The following is a 19,890-nucleotide window of genomic DNA, read 5'->3' as shown; positions in this document are numbered from 1 at the left end:
CTCAAAATGCGAAATAAATGAAATAACGAAATAAAATTCCTAATTACAAAAAATATTTACAAGCCGGGTTGCCTCCCGATTAGCGCTGGTTTAAGAGGTCCCGCATGACCTTTTTACCTCACTTTGCATTATCCGATAACGGGTCGAAGTACAATACCTCGACTTTCCCAACATACTCATCTGATCCGTGATAATGCTTCACATATTGGCCATTACCTTTGAACCTTTCTCCAGCAGAGGTCTCCAATTCAACTGATCCGAACTTTGTGACTGCTGTGACCGTGTAAGGGCCAGTCCACCTGGATTTCAGCTTACCAGGAAATAAACGGATACGAGCGTTAAAAAGAAGTACCTTATCGCCAATATGGAACTCGCGCTTGATGATTCTCTTGTCGTGCTAGCGCTTTGTTTTCTCTTTGTAGATCCTTGCATTGTCATAGGCCAGCAGCCTAAATTCCTCTAGCTCATTCAGCTGTGTCATGCGTTTCTCATGAGAGAGGTTAGGATCCAAATTCAAATCACATATAGCCCACCAAGACTTACGCTCTAACTCAACAGGCAAATGACATGTCTTACCATAAATCAATCGGTATGGTGACATCCCGATTGGCGTTTTAAACGCGGTCCTATAAGCCCATAAGACATCATCTAACTTAAGACTCCAATATTTCCGTGGTTTAGAAACAACTTTAGCTAAGACTTCATTCAATTCTCTGTTAGAAACTTCAACCTGACCACTAGTTTGGGGATGATATCCCAAACCTCTACGATGTTGGACACCGAATTTAGTCAATAAAGCACTGAGTTGTTTCTCTTTAAAATGCATTCCACCATAGCTAATGACAACCCGAGGGACACCAAAACGAGGGAAAATAATCTTTTTAAACAGTTTAATCACGGCCATTGCATTGCAATGGGGAGTAGCAATAGCTTCCACCCATTTGGACACATAATCTACATCTACGAGGATATATTTATTACCTTGACTGCTCGGAAAGGGTCCTTGATAATCAATGCCCCAGACATCGAAAATCTCAACCTCAAGAATTCCTACCTGTGGCATCTCATGTCTCTTGGAAATATTCCCCGATCTTTGATAAGCATCGCACTCAGCAACAAAATTGCGACAATCTGCATGCATAGTTGGCCAATAGAAACCAGATTGGAGTACCTTAGCCACAGTCCGGGATGGACCATGGTGACCACCATAAGCATAAGAGTGGCAAGCTTCTAGGATATCCTTCACCTCCCATTGAGGTACGCATCTCCGGATGAGACCGTCCGCGCATTCCTTGAAAACACAAGGATCATCCCAAAAGTATTGTCTAGCATCATAAGCAAACCGCTTCTTCTGCTGCCATGAAAGCTCGGGTGGTATCCTACCTATCACAGCAAAGTTAGCAAAATCAGCAAACCACGGAGGTGGATAAGACCCTGAAGTAGTAATAGCTAACAGACTCTCATCAGGAAAAGAATCATTAATAGGTAACGAATCCTCCCTTTCTGTCAGCTGCAGACGAGATAAGTGGTCAGCCACCACATTCTCAGCTCCTTTCTTGTCTTTGATCTCCAAATCAAACTCCTGCAAAAGGAGTATCCACCTCAAAAGCCTCGGCTTCGCATCTTTCTTGAGAAAGAGAGTCTTCAGTGCTGCATGGTCAGTATAAACAATAACCTTAGAACCTAACAAATAAGACCAAAATTTGTCTAAGGCAAAAACTACAGCTATAAACTCTTTCTCAGTGGTATAATAGTTGACTTGAGCCTCATCCAGAGTTCGGCTCGCATAGTATATGGCATTCAAAGCCTTATTCTTTCGCTGTCCCAAAACTGCACCAATTGCATAATCGCTGGCATCACACATAATCTCAAATGGAAGATCCCAATCAGGCGGCTGAATGATTGGTGCAGAAACTAGAGCCTCCTTCAACCTGTTAAAAGCTAAAAGGCACTCATCAGTAAACTCAAAGACAGCATCCTTAAGGAGCAATTGTGTAAGTGGTTTAGCAATTTTTGAAAAGTCCTTAATGAAATGTCGATAGAAACCGGCGTGACCAAGGAAACTCCTCACTCCTTTAACATTCACGGGAGGGGGTAATTGCTCAATCACCTGCACCTTTGCCTTATCAACATGTATACCATTATCAGAAATTAGATGCCCTAACACAACTCCCTCATTAACCATAAACTAACACTTTTCCCAGTTTAAAACAAGATTAACATCAATACAACGCTGCATGACTTTATCAAGGTTAGCTAAACAACGATCAAAGTCACTACCATAAACTGAGAAATCATCCATGAATACCTCCATAATGTTCTCTATATAATCAGAAAAAATCACCATCACGCACCTCTGAAAGGTAGTAGGGGCGTTACACAATCCGAAAGGCATTCTATGATATGCAAAAACACCATATGGACAGGTAAAAGTGGTCTTACTTTGATCATCTGGATGAATAGGGATCTGAAAGAACCCTGAATATCCATCTAGAAAACAGAAAAATTTGTTAGAGACCAGTCTTTCAGTCATTTGGTCAACAAAAGGGAGGGGGAAATGGTCTTTCTTGGTGGCGGCATTTAACTGTCTATAATCAATGCACATCCGCTACCCTGTCACTACTCGAGTTGGTATTAATTCATTTTTCTCATTTTTAACCACGGTAGTCCCTCATTTCTTCGGGACTACCTGAACTGGGCTAACCCACTTGGAGTTGCCAACTGTATAAATAATACCTGCATCGAGTAGTTTCATCACCTTAGCCATAACAACTTCCTGCATCTTCGGGTTCAACTTACGTTTACCCTGTCTGTAAGGCTAGTGGCCGTCCTCCAGCTCTATCCTGTGCATACAAACATCAGGGCTGATGCCCTTAATGTCATCCAAAGAGTAACCCAAAGCCTTCCTATTTTTCTTAAGCACACACATCAAAGCAGACATCTGGTCATCATTAAGCTTAGAGATAACAATAGCTGGGTACTGCTCCGTATCATCTAGAAAGACATACTTAAGATAGGAGGAAGTGGCTTACGCTCTGGCACTTTTACCTCTACAGCATAGACAGAATCAACTTCAATGGTATAACAAGTGTTTACAAAGTTCTCGTTGGCTAGGCTCAAGAGCATCTCATCTTCTTCCTCTGTGAGCTCATAGCTCTCCATTGAGGCTACCAAAGCATCTGGCTCCTCAGCATTCTCCACTGTAGTACCTGCACACTCATCTGAACCAGTTAGATCAGCTAAGGGATCCTTGGCTAAGGATTCCCTCCAATTGTAACTAACAACCCTGTCAACAATATCAATGGAATAACACGTATCATCGTCAGCAGTCGCCTTGCCAGGGCAGTAAGACTGAACTCAATGGTGTCATCCCCTACCTCTAAGGTGATGGTTCCGCGTTTGACATCTATTACAGCCCTATCTGTATGTAAAAACGGTCTACCTAAAATAATAGGTATCTGACTGTCCTTTGCAATGTCCAAAACAATGAAATCGACAGGAATAAAAAACTTACCCACTCGAACGGGTACATCCTCTAGAACTCCTACTCCTATAGGGCTCTGAGTCGATCTATTTGCCATTTGAACGGTAATATCAGTCACCTTAAGTCTACCAATATTTAACCTTTCGCAAACAGAATACGGTATGACACTGACACTGGCCCCTAAGTCACAAATGGCATTTCCAATTTCGTGGTTACCTATAGTGCAAGGAATTGAAAAACTACCCGGGTCCTTTAATTTAGGTGGTACATTAATTTGCGAAAGAGCATTACATTCTTCCACAAAAGCAACATTACCATCATCACGAAAATTTCTCTTACGATTTAAAATATCTTTCATAAATTTAGCGTAAGAGGGTACCTGGGTAATTAAATCAGTGAAAGGAACTGTTACCTCGAGATTCTGGACCATCTCCAGAAACTTATCAAACTTACGCTCCAGCTTAGTATTCTTCAAACGTTCCGGATACGGGACTGCAACACTGGCCATAAGATCAGCAACCTTTGGCTTCCGTAAGTTTAAAACTTCCGTCAAATCATCAATGAGTGAAGAATCATGCAAAGTACTTGACGGATTTGCATCCTGCACTGAAGACCCAGTCGATCGACTGGTATGAGTGGTCGATCGACCAACTTGGCTGGGCGTGAACAGTTCCTGTTCAGAATTAATTTCTTCAGGTGACTCAGTCGATCGACTAACAATGTTGGTCGATCGACTGCTTGTGCTGGGTGTGAATAGTTTCTGATCAGAAACTTTTTTATCTGACGCTTCAGTCGATCGACTGACAATGTTGGTCGATCGACCAGAAGTACTAGTAGTTAAACTAGCCTCTTCATCATTTTCCGAGTCTCCTCTTCGCTTGTCAGGACCTTCATAAGAGAGGCCACTTCTGAGATTAATGGCATTAATCATTTCAATTGGCCCTTCACATTTGTTTGAAGAATTTGCGACTTGCTTAGCCTCTATATTTTCCAACTGCTTCACAAAATTCTTTGAGGACTCAATCGCGGCTGCTTCCATATTCGCCACTTGAATCAAAAGAGTTTGGACCATTTCTCTCAACTCCGCGGTCTCATCTGAATTATGGACAGGAATTTCAACTCTTTCCTTGGAAGCTTCAGAGGCCTCGAGCCTCTCAAGATGGGCAGTAATAGAAGTAATGAGTGTCACGACGGTACTCATTTCATCACTTTGCTTCCGTAAATTCCCATGTGAACTCCCAAACTCAGCTCTATGGACCGCCATCTCCTCAATAGTGTTCCAACCTCTATTCTGACCGGTATTGTTTTGAAACCAACCATTCGCAGCTGCGTCCAGGATGACCTTGTAATCATCATATAAAGCATTGTAGAATAAGTTGCAAAGATACCACTGCTGGAAGCCATGGTGAGGGACAGCTCGGACCAAACTTTTGAAACGTCCCCATGCTTCACAAAAAACCTCATCAACTCCTTGCTGGAAACTTGTGATTTTGCTTCTCAAGGCGTCAGTCTTTGAAAGTGGGAAGTACTTCTTGTAGAAGGGTAATGCTAGAGATGTCCAATCTGTGACTTCAACCGCTACCCTATCAAGGTAGCGGTACCAATCTCACGCCGAATCCTTCAAGGAGTATAAGAACATCAACCCCTTTACTTCATCCTGAGTCACCCCAGCAGGTATAGGTATGGAACAGTAGTAGTCTGTGAAAATTTCCATATGCTTCAAGGGGTCCTCATCTGGTAGACCAGCAAACTGATTTCGCTCCACTAAATCGATATAAGAGGAAAGAAATTCGAAGTTACCCGTAGTAGGGGTAGGTAACTGGTGCCCCTTTGGAAGATGGTGTTCCTTTGGCTGAAGATTATCATATATTGTAGCCATATTCGCAGAACTGAGAGTACTCAAGCCTTCCTCTCAAAAACCTGTCTTCTAACTGTGCAAAAGCAAAACTAGAAGCAAAGGTAAGCAACGGCCTCAAGGAACCAAAGTTCCTTGAGACAACAAAAATAAACTAAAAATAAAGCAAACAGAATTACACCGTCTCCCCGGCAACGGCGCCAAAATTTGATACCGTCGTTTTGTATCAAAATTAAATTTATAATTCCAAACTAAAACTATAGCTAGTGATAGTAAGGGTCGAACCACAGAGAGACAAGGTTGATTTTGTTTGCTATTTTTCAGTCTATAAAATTAACAATTAAAAGGGGAGTTTTGAAATTGGTTGACTAAATTGACTAATTGCTAAAACAAGAATCTCTCAACAAGATAAAAGGCAGATCGGGAACTTCGGTTCACCATGGCCAAGGTCAGGTCAATAAAGTAGCAGAGGTCCTATAATACAGCCTCAGGGAACACGAGCAAGCCTTTCGATCAATGCTCAAATTAACCTTACGGTCTATTAATTCCCCAGAATTTCTCAAAGCTTTCGCTCAAGGGAAATTCCAAATCTAACGATAATTCGAATTACTAATCTTTCAATCTAGTAAAAAGGTTTATCAAAAGACAACAAGACCAATACAGAAGAATTCATACTACAAAACAATCCTAATTTATGCCATGGCTCACCTTGTTCCCAATCAAAGAAATTAGCTATGCATAATTAAAACTATACTAATTACAAAATTAAAGGCAAAGAATAAATTCAACATGATTGAAATTTCTGAAATTAAGATGGGAATAAAGTAATTGGAATAACAAGAAATTAAAGAAGAAGAAATTTGCATCAACTTACTAATAAAAATCCATGAACAAAGTAATGTAATTGAATTCGAGGATTTCCGTTTCCAAAACTAAATTTGAAAACTGAGTTCTTGAGTTATGAAAAACATAACCTAATAATTGTTGCGTTCTACTGATTAAAAGATGCCAAAAGTTAATTACACGATGGGCTTTTAAAAGTCTAAAACGAAAAATCAAAGTCAAGACGTTAGATCGGTCGATCGACGGTCGGCATGGTCGATCGATCGCCATAGCGAACAAAGAGCCTCGCTGAACTTAAATGGTCGATCGATCAGACAAAGATAGTCGATCGACTGGCTGGGCTGTGTAGAAACACTTCTTTTCTTCAAAAACAGCTCCTCACTCCAATGCACGCATCCCAGGGTGAGTAAATCCGAACCCTCTTCTTCCAAGCTTCCCTGAAGTTGCCTCCGGAGGGCGATTTAGGCTTGACTTAGCTCACTTCCATTCATTCCTTCAACAAATCATAGAAAATGCAAAGTAAACCGTTTCGGGAGAAATAGTAGCCTTAAGCTAACAATTATGCATGGAAATACGCGCCAAAGCTACAGATAAAGTGTATAAAATATGCACGTATCAAACCTCTCCAAACCAAACCTTGCTTGTCCCCAAGCAAGCACTATGACCCGTATAAAAACTAAATGGAAATGAGTATATATCTCAGAGCTAACTACAAGTCAATGCCAAACTGTTTAATGCACATAGTCAACTACCGCAAAGCTCAAATCAAGTGAACAAATTTATGCATATCATGGAATTAAATCGGGCGTTCGACCTTGCAAGACTCATACATTCGGACTCTCCCGGGTCACTTTTCCCTCAACAAAGCAAATGGTAAGAATATATGTAGAAGAGAGGGAAGAAAATTACAGACTCTCACCTAGACTGCGACCGACAAAACATGTACGCTTGACTAGTATGAATAATGATTCTAGCTACCGTGCATACGCATAACCACCGTTAAGGACTATTACATGCCGAACTATTGTAAGATTTGGATATGTGAGGCTAAGTGGGAAAGAAAGGGCAAAACAATTATGGAAAAAGTGAAGGTAAGAGCCAAGCTAGTACCTATCAAACCATCAGAAACCGTATCCCGTTCCTCCAACTCAAAATATAAACCATACCTTTAATGACTAGGCAACACAATATCCCAAAACAAATACCTCCAAATCATGAAATAAGCACATGAGGCGTGTTCTCAATTCAACCAAATTCCAAAATTTGATACCGTCGTTTTGTATCAAAATTAAATTTATAATTCCAAACTAAAACTATAGCTAGTGTTAGTAAGGGTCGAACCACAGAGAGACAAGGTTGATTTTGTTTGCTATTTTTCAGTCTATAAAAGTAACAATTAAAAGGGGGGTTTTGAAATTGGTTGACTAAATTGACTAATTGCTAAAACAAGAATCTCTCAACAAGATAAAAGGGAGATCGGGAACTTCGGTTCACCATGGCCAAGGTCAGGTCAATAAAGTAGCAGAGATCCTATAATACGGTCTCAGGGAACACGAGCAAGCCTTTCGATCAATGCTCAAATTAACCTTACGGTCTATTAATTCCCCAGAATTTCTCAAAGCTTTCGCTCAAGGGAAATTCCAAATCTAACGATAATTCGAATTACTAATCTTTCAATCTAGTAAAAAGGTTTATCAAAAGATAACAAGACCAATACGGAAGAATTCATACTACAAAACAATCCTAATTTATGCCATGGCTCACCTCGTTCCCAATCAAAGAAATTAGCTATGCATAATTAAAACTATACTAATTACAAAATTAAAGGCAAAGAATAAATTCAACATGATTGAAATTTCTGAAATTAAGATGGGAATAAAGTAATTGGAATAACAAGAAATTAAAGAAGAAGAAATTTGCATCAACTTACTAATAAAAATCCATGAACAAAGTAATGTAATTGAATTCGAGGATTTCCGTTCCAAAACTAGATCTGAAAACTGAGTTCTTGAGTTATGAAAAACATAACCTAATAATTGTTGCGTTCTACTGATTAAAAGATGCCAAAAGTTAATTACACAATGGGCTTTTAAAAGTCTAAAACGAAAAATCAAAGTCAAGACGTTAGATCGGTCGATCGACCGGTCAAGATGGTCGATCGATCGCCATAGCGAACAAAGAGCTTCGCTGAACTTCAATGGTCGATCGATCGTACAAAGATAGTCGATCGATCGGGTGGGCTGTGTAGAAACACTTCTTTTCTTCAAAAACAACTCCTCACTCCAATGCACGCATCCCAGGGTGAGTAAATCCGAACCCTCTTCTTCCAAGCTTCCCTGAAGTTGCCTCCGGAGGGCGATTTAGGCTTGAATTAGCTCACTTCCATTCATTCCTACAACAAATCATAGAAAATGCAAAGTAAACCATTTCGGGAGAAATAGTAGCCTTCAGCTAACAATTATGCATGGAAATACGCGCCAAAACTACAGATAAAGTGTATAGAATATGCACGTATCAAACCTCCCCAAACCAAACCTTGCTTGTCCCCAAGCAAGCACTATGACCCGTATAAAAACTAAATGAAAAGGAGTATATATCTCAGAGCTAACTACAAGTCAATGCCAAACCGTTTAATGCACATAGTCAACTACCGCAAAGCTCAAATCAAGTGAACAAATTTATTCATATCATGGAATTAAATCGGGCGTTCGACCTTGCAAGACTCATACATTCGGACTCTCCCGGGTCACTCTTCCCTCAACAAAGCAAATGGTAAGAATATATGTAGAAGAGAGGGAAGAAAATTACAGACTCTCACCTAGATCATGACCGACAAAACATGTATGCTTGACTAGTATGAATAATGATTCTAGCTACCGTACATACGCATAACCACCGTCAAGGACTATTACATGCCGAACTATTGCAAGATTTGGATATGTGAGGCTAAGTGGGAAAGAAAGGGCAAAACAATTATGGAAAAAGTGAAGGTAAGAGCCAAGCTAGTACCTATCAAACCATCAGAAACCGTATCCCGTTCCTCCAACTCAAAATATAAACCATGCCTTTAATGACTAGGCAACACAATATCCTAAAACAAATACCTGCAAATCATGAAATAAGCACATGAGGCGTGTTCTCAATTCAACCAAATTCCAAAATTTGATACCGTCGTTTTGTATCAAAATTAAATTTATAATTCCAAACTAAAACTATAGCTAGTGATAGTAAGGGTCGAACCACAGAGAGACAAGGTTGATTTTGTTTGCTATTTTTCAGTCTATAAAAGTAACAATTAAAAGGGGGGTTTTGAAATTGGTTGACTAAATTGACTAATTGCTAAAACAAGAATCTCTCAACAAGATAAAAGGGAGATCGGGAACTTCGGTTCACCATGGCCAAGGTCAGGTCAATAAAGTAGCAAAGGTCCTATAATACGGTCTCAGGGAACACGAGCAAGCCTTTCGATCAATGCTCAAAATAACCTTACGGTCTATTAATTCCCCAGAATTTCTTAAAGCTTTCGCTCAAGGGAAATTCCAAATCTAACGATAATTCGAATTACTAATCTTTCAATCTAGTAAAAAGGTCTATCAAAAGACAACAAGACCAATACAGAAGAATTCATACTACAAAACAATCCTAATTTATGCCATGGCTCACCTCGTTCCCAATCAAAGAAACTAGCTATGCATAATTAAAACTATACTAATTACAAAATTAAAGGCAAAGAATAAATTCAACATGATTGAAATTTCTGAAATTAAGATGGAAATAAAGTAATTGGAATAACAAGAAATTAAAGAAGAAGAAATTTGCATCAACTTACTAATAAAAATCCATGAACAAAGTAATGTAATTGAATTCGAGGATTTCCGTTTCCAAAACTAGATCTGAAAACTGAGTTCTTGAGTTATGAAAAACATAACCTAATAATTGCTGCGTTCTACTGATTAAAAGATGCTAAAAGTTAATTACACGATGGGCTTTTAAAAGTCTAAAACGAAAAATCAAAGTCAGCACGCAGGCTGGTCAATCGACCGGTCAGCATGGTCGATCGACTGGCCATAGCAGAACAGTAGCTTCTGCTGAACTTCAATGGTCGATCGACTGTACAGCATAGTCGATCGACTGGTTGGGCTGTGTAGAAACACTTCTTTTCTCCAAAAACAGCTCCTCACTCCAATGCAGGCATCCCAGGGTGAGTAAATCCGAACCCTCTTCTTCCAAGCTTCCCTGAAGTTGCCTCCGGAGGGCGATTTAGGCTTGAATTAGCTCACTTCCATTCATTCCTACAACAAATCATAGAAAATGCAAAGTAAACCGTTTCGGGAGAAATAGTAGCCTTAAGCTAACAATTATGCATGGAAATACACGCCAAAACTACACATAAAGTGTATAGAATATGCACGTATCACTCGTACCTTTGAATTTGTTTTATGGGTTATTTAACATGAATACTCCAAACTATTGCCCCCTTCTTAAAATACTCCAAACTTTAATTTAACTAGTAATATACCCAACTATTATATCCCTCTGCTTTGAATAGAATTGCCTCCCTTTTAACCTGAAGCAACAGGTAAACCTTACACAGGATCCACAACCTCATCTTCTTCCACCCAAACTTACCTCCATTACCATCCCTCCTTATACCCAACTCCTTCCCTGTTAAATTTTTTTATACTCAACTTTCCTCCAACCCACAACTTCAACTTCTTCATTATACTACTTCCCTCATGTATTTTTTTCAATTTAAATCACCTATCTGGCTCTCTCTACCATTCCAACCTATACATCACCCTTTTAGATCTTATTACCATCCATACATGCATCACCCTCTCAACCACCACCCACACCATCCTCAACCACCTACTGCCCATTTTTTTACCACCACCACCCATATTTCGCCACGGCCACCATTCTCCACCCACAGCATTCTTAACCACCAACCATCATTCACCACAACCACCCATATTTCGCCGCCATATTCAACCGTCGACCACCATTCTTCACCTTTGCATCCTCTTCTACACTCCATCTATAAAATAGAAGTCATGACCAGCGCTGCCCCGCCTTCTTACCGTTGGACGCCGTGCCTCGCTTTCCTACCGTCGACCACCACGACTGCTACCTTGTGCATCCTCGAATAGTCCTTCCTCTTTGTCGTCGTCATGTACCCCTCTACCAACAATTGATTTAAATTTATAAAACCCTAGATCCCCAAATCAATTTGGGGATAAATATTAATTTGGGGCTTGGGGAGTCGTGGGGGTGGTCATTATGACGGTCGATTGTTGAGCTTAGGCTGTCCGTGATTTGCGCATAAGTTATGGGTGGACGGTGACGGTTGTGATGTTGATTTGATGATGATATTGGTAGTGTATGTCATGAGTTGGTTTTTAAGGATAATAAAGGGAGTGACTTTGGTTTGATAGAATTGAGAAGATGATGACAGGGAGATAACAAAGGTCAAAGGTTCCTGATATTAGGCGTGAGTGAGATGAATTGGTTTGGATGGTTTACTAATGTTGATGTGGTGATGGTGATAATGCGTATAATATTTAGCAAAAGAAAAAAAAAGTTTGCTAAACAGGTAGCCAGTTACCTCAGTATAATACGGGAAGAGAGGGTTAATACTATAGTTTATTGTAAGTTAAATTAAAGTTCGTAGTATTTTGAGAAGGGGGACAATAGTTTGGAGTATTTATGTTAAATAACCTCTGTTTTATTGGTACACTTTAGTCATTACTTTGTTAAAAGATATGGATGGCTTGGGATTTGTATGTGCATTAAACTTTAGCTCTGAGTTGTTTATTCGCCACTTGTATGATTGCCTTTTGTATTGTGTGTTGCTTTGCTTGAGGACAAACAAAGAGATGGTTTGGGGGAGTTTGATGAGTCATAATTATATACATATTTATGCCTCTCCTTAATTGCTTTTGATATGATTTCGTGCTAAATTATGTCATTTACATGCCTTTTATGTTAGAATGTCGATACTTCCGCTTTTTGATATTTAATGCAGGAATGATGCATTTGAGGAGTAAAGGAATGAAATGGGCATTACGGAGTATGCATTAAGGGATGCACGAAGCATGGCACGAGAATCCATAAGAATGAAGGAAGACAAGTTAAGAAGAAAACACGAAGAAAAGAGCTTCTTATTATAAGTACCTTCTTTGAAGAGCCATATCTCGAGTTATACAACTTATTTTCAAGTGATTCCAACTGGAGATGAAAGCTTATCCTCTTAGATTTCCAACACCATGAAAATCGCTTGTTTCTGACAAGTAAAGAAGAAATGGCGGCCGTTTGAAGTTCAGTGCTCGAAGTAGGAACTTGGTTCCTCGATCGAGTGCACCTAGGATTGATCGAGGAACCTCATACTCGATCGAGGAACCTCCATAAACACTTAAAATTCCCAATGTCGAGAGTTGGGGTATCTGAGAATTGGTGCCTCGATCGTGTGCTTCTAGGCTTGATCGAGGAACCACTAGTTTCCATAATATTCCGCAAATTTACTTAAGTCGGTTATGACTACTATAAATACCAAAAATCGTACTCTAGGTTATTTTATGCTTTATTTTCTGTAGGTTTAGTATAGCTACTCTAAAACTCTCTCAAATACTTTTAGTTTAGTTTAGTTTCATTATTATTGCTCGGATCTAAGCTTGTTCTTCATTACTACTGTATTACTATTAATATTTCCTCAATTATTGTTTAATTCATTATTCATCTTTATTATTGTTCATCATGTTCTTAATTATGCTTTCCACTGTTGCTATTATTGTTATTATAATTAGTATGAGTAGCTAAGCTTTTAATCTAGGGTGAAAGGGGATCTAGGTTGTTACAAAAGGGATTATTATGAATTAATTGTTAAATTGCTTTCTATTATTGTTCAATTATTGTTCTACTTCTAGTTAGTTGATTACTGATCATAATTGATTAATTAGTATCGCATAAACTAGGATTATCCCCGACAGGGTTAAGACTAGTATAGGCCAAATAATTGAATTAGACTGACTTAATGATAGCGATTGCATATTAAGTTAGATCTAAAAGACATATTAGAATCGATTGATCATATGACTTTCAACAATATAAATTGCTCAATCAATGAATTAAATCCTACTCTTTGATGACTACCTAGTGAACCCGAATCCCTAGACTCTTTAATATTATTGTTATCCCTCTTTATTTAATTTGCTATTAGTTGTTAGAAATCAAACCAATCAAAACCCCATAACTTGTTACCTTAAAGACATACATAAATATCAACAAACTAGAATAATTACCTCGCCTCTCTGTGGATTCGACCCTTCTTACCGCTAGATATTTGTTAGTAGTAATTTAGGTTTACTTTGATTAAGGTGATACAACTTTAGCCTTATCACTAATATCCTCTTAGATCTATCTTTATAGGTATGGATACCTTATAGATGTATTATTCTTCTCCTAAGTCTTTCATCATTCACAATGATCAATATGTCGTTCATATATAAGACTAGTAACACAACTTTACTCCCACTAAATTTCATGTATAAATAGAACTACTCGACAATTCGAGAAAAGTTTATCACATGATCAAAACATACAATTCAACTCCTTAACTTCTACTTAAGATTTCTTCTTATGTTCGTATCCTACCTTAGGATAGTTGTGATTTATAAAACTCATGCAAGATGATTTTAAAATCCAACAGTCAAATAATATTATTAAATCCGAATTTAATGAAGCATTGCAATTGGTGTAAACCTCTTACCACCAATCAACCAAGTCATGGAAACATCTTAATGTTTATGTTCAGTTTGGACTTCTGCGGAGTTGAAACTAGATAAAGCATCTTAATGACAGGTTCGTTACTTTCGAAAGGTAACATGACTCCTATTAACTTAAGTTTCGAATAGATTTTGACCAAGAAAGAACATCTTCATACATCTTATTCTCGGTTTGTGGCTCTTGAACATTTTCTCCCACTATGTCTTTAAGAAATAATCCTCTTTTCTTTAACAGACAGCATCACGAGCCACAAACCCTTTGTTCTCGTGATCATGTAGGAAGAGAGAGCACATGTTTACTATCGAAACAAGCTAAATTTAGGTACCATGCCTAACCGTATCTCATATGAAAAGTAGATTATTGCTTTAACCATGTTTTATATTAGTGGAAAATTTAAATGCCAAACAAATTTTTATAACAGAAACTACCTCCAACTACAATGTAAAGATTCAATCATATCGTAATGAAAGTGAACTTGCGATACCATATCACACTCTCTTTGGTGCAGATAAAAGTCATCACTTTATTGTTCCCAATTGAACAAAGTACTAATACTTTGGTTTTAAAATCTGTAGGTTTTGACACTTTTTAAATATTCATTGAACATATTCAAAGAATTTCTCTATTTACCTCATTAAGTGGATACCAAGTATCTACCTAATTCGTTGGTAAAAGAGATGAAGAAGTAATAACCTTCTCTGATTGAAATTATATTCGACCATACACTCCAAGTGTCACTACAACAAATAAGGTAATTGGCGACCATATAAGGCGACTGAGAACAGTCGCCATTAAGAATAAAGCGACTAAGACCCGTCGCCCGCATTTCGTAGCTGGGTTTGGTCGCTTTTGGCGACAGGCGTTCGTCGCCAATTTTGGCGACTGAAATATTTTAAATCGGGCGACCAAAATTCGTCGCCAAATTGGCGACTGTCATGAGTCGCTAAAAAGGCGACTGTTATTAGTCGCTTTCCTAAAATCCACGTCATCTAAAAGGGTCAAACCCATCCGTACACAAGCCAAGTCTCACATTGCGAGGTTCCTCGGCAAAATCGGGATATAACCTATCAAAACGCTTCCACTCCTCCCCGTCACTCGGATGACACATCTTTCCTGGTGTACGAGGATTTTCTTTGTGCCATCTCATTTGGTTGGCAAGATTTTTCGTGGCATACATTCTTTGAAGTCTAGGAGCTAATGGAAAATAAATTAATGTGTTTTCTGCTATTGGTTTCTTTCTCTTTCCACTCCTTTTATTACCCTTCTTCCCCTTCAAAACAATATTTCCTTCACTTGTCTCATATCTATCCCTTTGACATTTCTTACATTTGTCAAGCAAAGCATCATCTTTCCAAAAAAGCATACATCCTTTAGGACATGCATCAATCTTTTCATGTGGAAGTTGAAGACCTTTGACCACTTTCTTGGTATTATAGAAATTTCGGGTCATAACATTATTATCGGGTATAACATCCTCAACCAACGTAGCAATACTATCAACGGCTTTAAATGGCATATTATACTCACATTTTAAAGAAACTATCCTGGATGCAACTTGTAACAATGTCATTCTACTCCCCTCATATAAGGTTTTTTCGGAAGCACTTAGCATGTCAAAAAAGGCTTTTGCTCTTGGGTTTGGTTGTTCTTCATCAATCATTGGTACACGGTCGTCATTAATGAAATCATTAGACCGAAAGGCATCAAGTACCATTTCTCTATATGGGTTCTCATTTTGTTGGATTTGAGGTTCTTCGGGATAATATTTTTCTCCATGGGAGATCCAATTGTAGTAGTTTGGAAAAAAACCATTTGTAACAAGATGCTCTTCTACTTCAATGTCAAATAAATATTTTAAGTTTTTACATTTAGTACAAGGACACCTAAGTTTATGTTGTTCCAAATCATATGAATCTTGACATCTAGCAAATTCAATAAATCCACGAACTCCCTTTACAAATCTAGCGATAGGACGTTTCTTCTTATCTACTCTTTCTTCGTACATCCAGCTACGTTCAGATCTCTTCATTTTAATCTATAAGCAATATATAGCAAACTAACCATTTTAAATAATAATATTTAATTTCAACAAAAAAAGCAATGGTTATCTCATCCTCCATTTTATGCTAATTTCAAGATTTCAATTGGGTCCTTATCACTCCAACCTAAACCCATCAATGTACGTTTCAAGTCACTAGCAAACACACATTTGTGAATTATTAATGAGAAAAAAAATTCGCAAAGCAATTCCCCTTAGTTCTCCAAATACACAATGTGGAAAAGATACATATTCCACATATGTATTCAGAGAACATTGGAGAAATTTGCAACCAAATTCTTTTCTCATTAATAAAATCACAACTATGTGTTTACTACCTAAGTGACTTGAACGTACAAAGACGATCCCAAAATGGGGACTATTCAAGAATTGCTCCTAATGAGTAATTCTTGAACGGGTACTAGGTCATTATATATTAAACAAGTTGTCAAAATTATAAGGCAAATTTATACAATCCCCTAATCAAATGACATTACTAATTTAACAAATTTATACATCATGCTCATTCCATTCAAGAAAAATGCTAATTAATTAACAAAAATGCTAATTAAATCATTCTAACTTAATTAATTTGGTTAATTATACAAGTTGTCAAAAATGCTAATTTCTAACCCTAACTCAAATTAATTAACAAAAATGCTAATTAAATCATTCTAACTTAATTCGGTTAATTATAAGGCAAATTTATACAATCCTACAATTATACTACCTTCATAAAACTATACTACCTTCAACAATACTACTTCAATATTACTAAAACTAAGCATCACTAATCAAATCACATTACTAATTTAACAAAAACCCCAATTTCTACCTTCATAAAACTATACTACCTTATACAATCCCCTAATCAAATCACATTACTAATTTAACAAAAACCCCAATTTCTAACCCTAACTCAAATTAATTAACAAAAATGCTAATTAAATTACAACTACATACAATAATAAGCATCACTAATGTATAAATTACAACTAGATACTAAATAAGCATCACAACTTAAACAAAATATGAAGGATTGAAGTAATTAAATCGATTTGAGTCGAAAACAAACCTTTATTATAAGCAAAGGGTCGGTAGGGATGTAGTGTGCGGATGGCGGCGGCGAGTGGTGGCGTCCGGTGGTCGTTGTAGTTGGTGGTGGCGTCGGGTCGTCGGATTTTTGGGCGTTTTTTTTTTTCTTTAAGTTGATTGAAGTGAATGAAGGGGACGGGGTGAGAATCTGGCAAAAAAAAAATATACAGACGATTGGCGACCGTTTTTGGTCGCCAAATTGGCGACGGGTAATGGTCGCCAAATTTGGCGACTGATTTCGGTCGCCAATTTGGATAATATTGCGTCGCCCGTGGATTTCATACGGATTTTTGGATAAAAAGTTATAGTCGCCAAATTGGCGACGGATAGTGGTCGCCCGTTTTTTTTTTTCTGTCGCCAATTTGGCGACTGTAGTATGTCTGTCGCATTTGTCGTGTTTTCTTGTAGTGTGTAAATAGGGCGAATATCTTGCTCTATTCATAATCCTTTTACAGAAAAAGTCATGAATTAACTTGCTTTGAATACAAGATTCACACACACCAAAAGTTTCCCTTTCAAATGGTTTGAGAGACTAGTCAAAACTAGTTTCTAAATGTGATTTTCAATCGAGAATTGAGAAATGATTGGGGTCACCAGCTTGAGTCTTGTATATATGACATTTTATTTCTAGTTTGAATATAATTACCTTGATTTATGTATGGTCTCACTATAAACTTAATCGTAGTATGTAAGGGCACAACGCTTGTAATAATTGCATAATAGTGAAACCCTTTTTGTTTTTACAAAAAAAAACTTGAATTATATTCTTATTTAGAGTTAGTGTACATCATAAAAATTATTGAGATACATTTCTAAATACAAAACTAATATGAGTACACTACAACATTCATATGTTCATGGATGAAATGGCAACTACCCTAGTTCTATTCATGCAAATTTCTGAACTTATTCTTGCTAGTCATCACATGATAATGCCAAATATTATGATGAAATCCACAAATTTGTATCAAATACTCATGATGTGGTAATTGGCAATAATGCAATGTTAATGTCATAGATATTCAAGAAGGAATATGTTAGAGTCACACGACCAACTTCCTTGATCTTTACTTATTGGGGTTTGTATCTATTTTAGTGTGTAACACCTTCTCTTTCGAATCTAGGTTTGTCCTTAACGATTAAGATAGGTACTTACTTCTTATTTCTCCCACTAACTTCAAGAATTTCTACTTGATGAAGACTTATCTTCATATAAATTCTTAGTTAATCCTTCACAAGGGTTAACTCTATTGTGTTATTTGGTTAATCAAAATTTCTAACAAATTAATTTACCAATTTAACATTGTCAGGTTTTTAATAACTTAAGTACTTTATGACAAGTGTTTAAGTTGAGCAATAAGATTGTTGAACCATGAATGTATAGAAGAATTCATGAAAACATATTTTGACTAATTATTATTTCTATTCATACATTTTCACAATAAATCATACATAGGCATGTTAGGAATTTAAGATGCTAGTCTCATACTCCCTCCTATTCTAAATAACTGTCCCACTTGCCATTTCCGTCTATTCACATAACTGTCCCATTTGCCATATTTGGACATGGTTTTTGACTTTCCTACTCTTAATTCTTTTCTTTATTTACCACCCCAACCACCCATAACCCATCATATTCAATACTTTTCATTATTTAACTCATATATTCTTACCCCTATACAATAATTTTCATTATTTTAACTATATTCCTTAATTTTCGTGCCATTGTCCAAATGGGACACTTATTCGGAATATGAGGGAGTATGACATAGGACAACTCCTATGGAGTTCTATGGAATAGAACGATTCCTATGGAACTAGTCCATGCCCTATTTAAACGGTTCATTTGAGGATTTAGAAAGAGATAGTATTTGTCGTTAGTAATAGTGGTTTAGCGGAGACTCGTGTTACAATCGAATTGATATCGTATATTAATAGGAGAAATGATAAAGAACAACATAAAACAACGAAATAGTGGAAAAAGAAACATTCATCGTTAATATATGAAAATATTTTAACATGTTTTAGCATTTATATAATGACCTCCACCCAATTATATAAATGATTCCGAGATTCATCTTTACACAAACATGGGCACGGGAAACCGATATATCCCATACTTGCATAAATTTGGTGAATTAACTCTTTAATTGATTCTACCTTAGAACTCTCGGTCGATGAATTTCATAAATTTCATCTCTAGCCCCGGAACATAAGACTAGTCTTTATATCCCGTTGAGTCCAACCAAATTTCGCGTGTAATAACGTTTTATTACCCCACTTACCCAATGAAAAATGAAAGTACCCCGGGAAACTGAATCTACCTCAAATGTCAAAGGGATTCATGGGTCCTACTATTTGGAAAGGCTAATCTCAATTTTAAATATGTGAGAGGTCTTGTCAATTTATTATCTATCACTTTTATGTGAACCATATTAGTGAACTAACGATAATTATAATCGACACGGTCGAAAAGACGATATATATATAAAAATGCATTTGATATTAATGGCGATTTGGCAATGCATGTAACATATAAAAAATGCAAACTAATAAATAAATTTCCTAGTATGGTCTTTCCTAAAATAGAAAATCTAATAATCTATTACAAATTCGGAAACCGACTCCTTTGGTCCCTTGAATCTTCACATGGCATGCCTTCCAAGAAAACTCCGTCGTGTCGAAACACCTTCTGAATGGCACCATCTTGAACGAACTCCGGAAAAACAAATATAATAAAATACATAGCTATTCCTATTATACATTTGTAATATGAAAAACTAGTAAAAATAA

The 19,890-nt window shown here is 37.3% G+C and overlaps 1 non-coding gene across 1 annotated transcript; it reads left to right on the top strand.

Moving 5' to 3' along the window:
* The first annotated feature begins 4,881 nt into the window (after positions 1–4,881).
* On the top strand, positions 4,882–4,990 carry LOC141644905 (small nucleolar RNA R71). Its single transcript, XR_012544507.1, has one exon. It is a non-coding gene; the product is annotated as a small nucleolar RNA R71 (small nucleolar RNA).
* Positions 4,991–19,890: the final 14,900 nt, after the last annotated feature.

The sequence above is a fragment of the Silene latifolia genome, chromosome 2, assembly GCF_048544455.1.
Source record: "Silene latifolia isolate original U9 population chromosome 2, ASM4854445v1, whole genome shotgun sequence".
Lineage (NCBI taxonomy): Eukaryota > Viridiplantae > Streptophyta > Magnoliopsida > Caryophyllales > Caryophyllaceae > Silene > Silene latifolia.
Note: the sequence above shows the minus strand (reverse complement) of the source record. Positions and strands in the feature narration are given on the sequence as shown.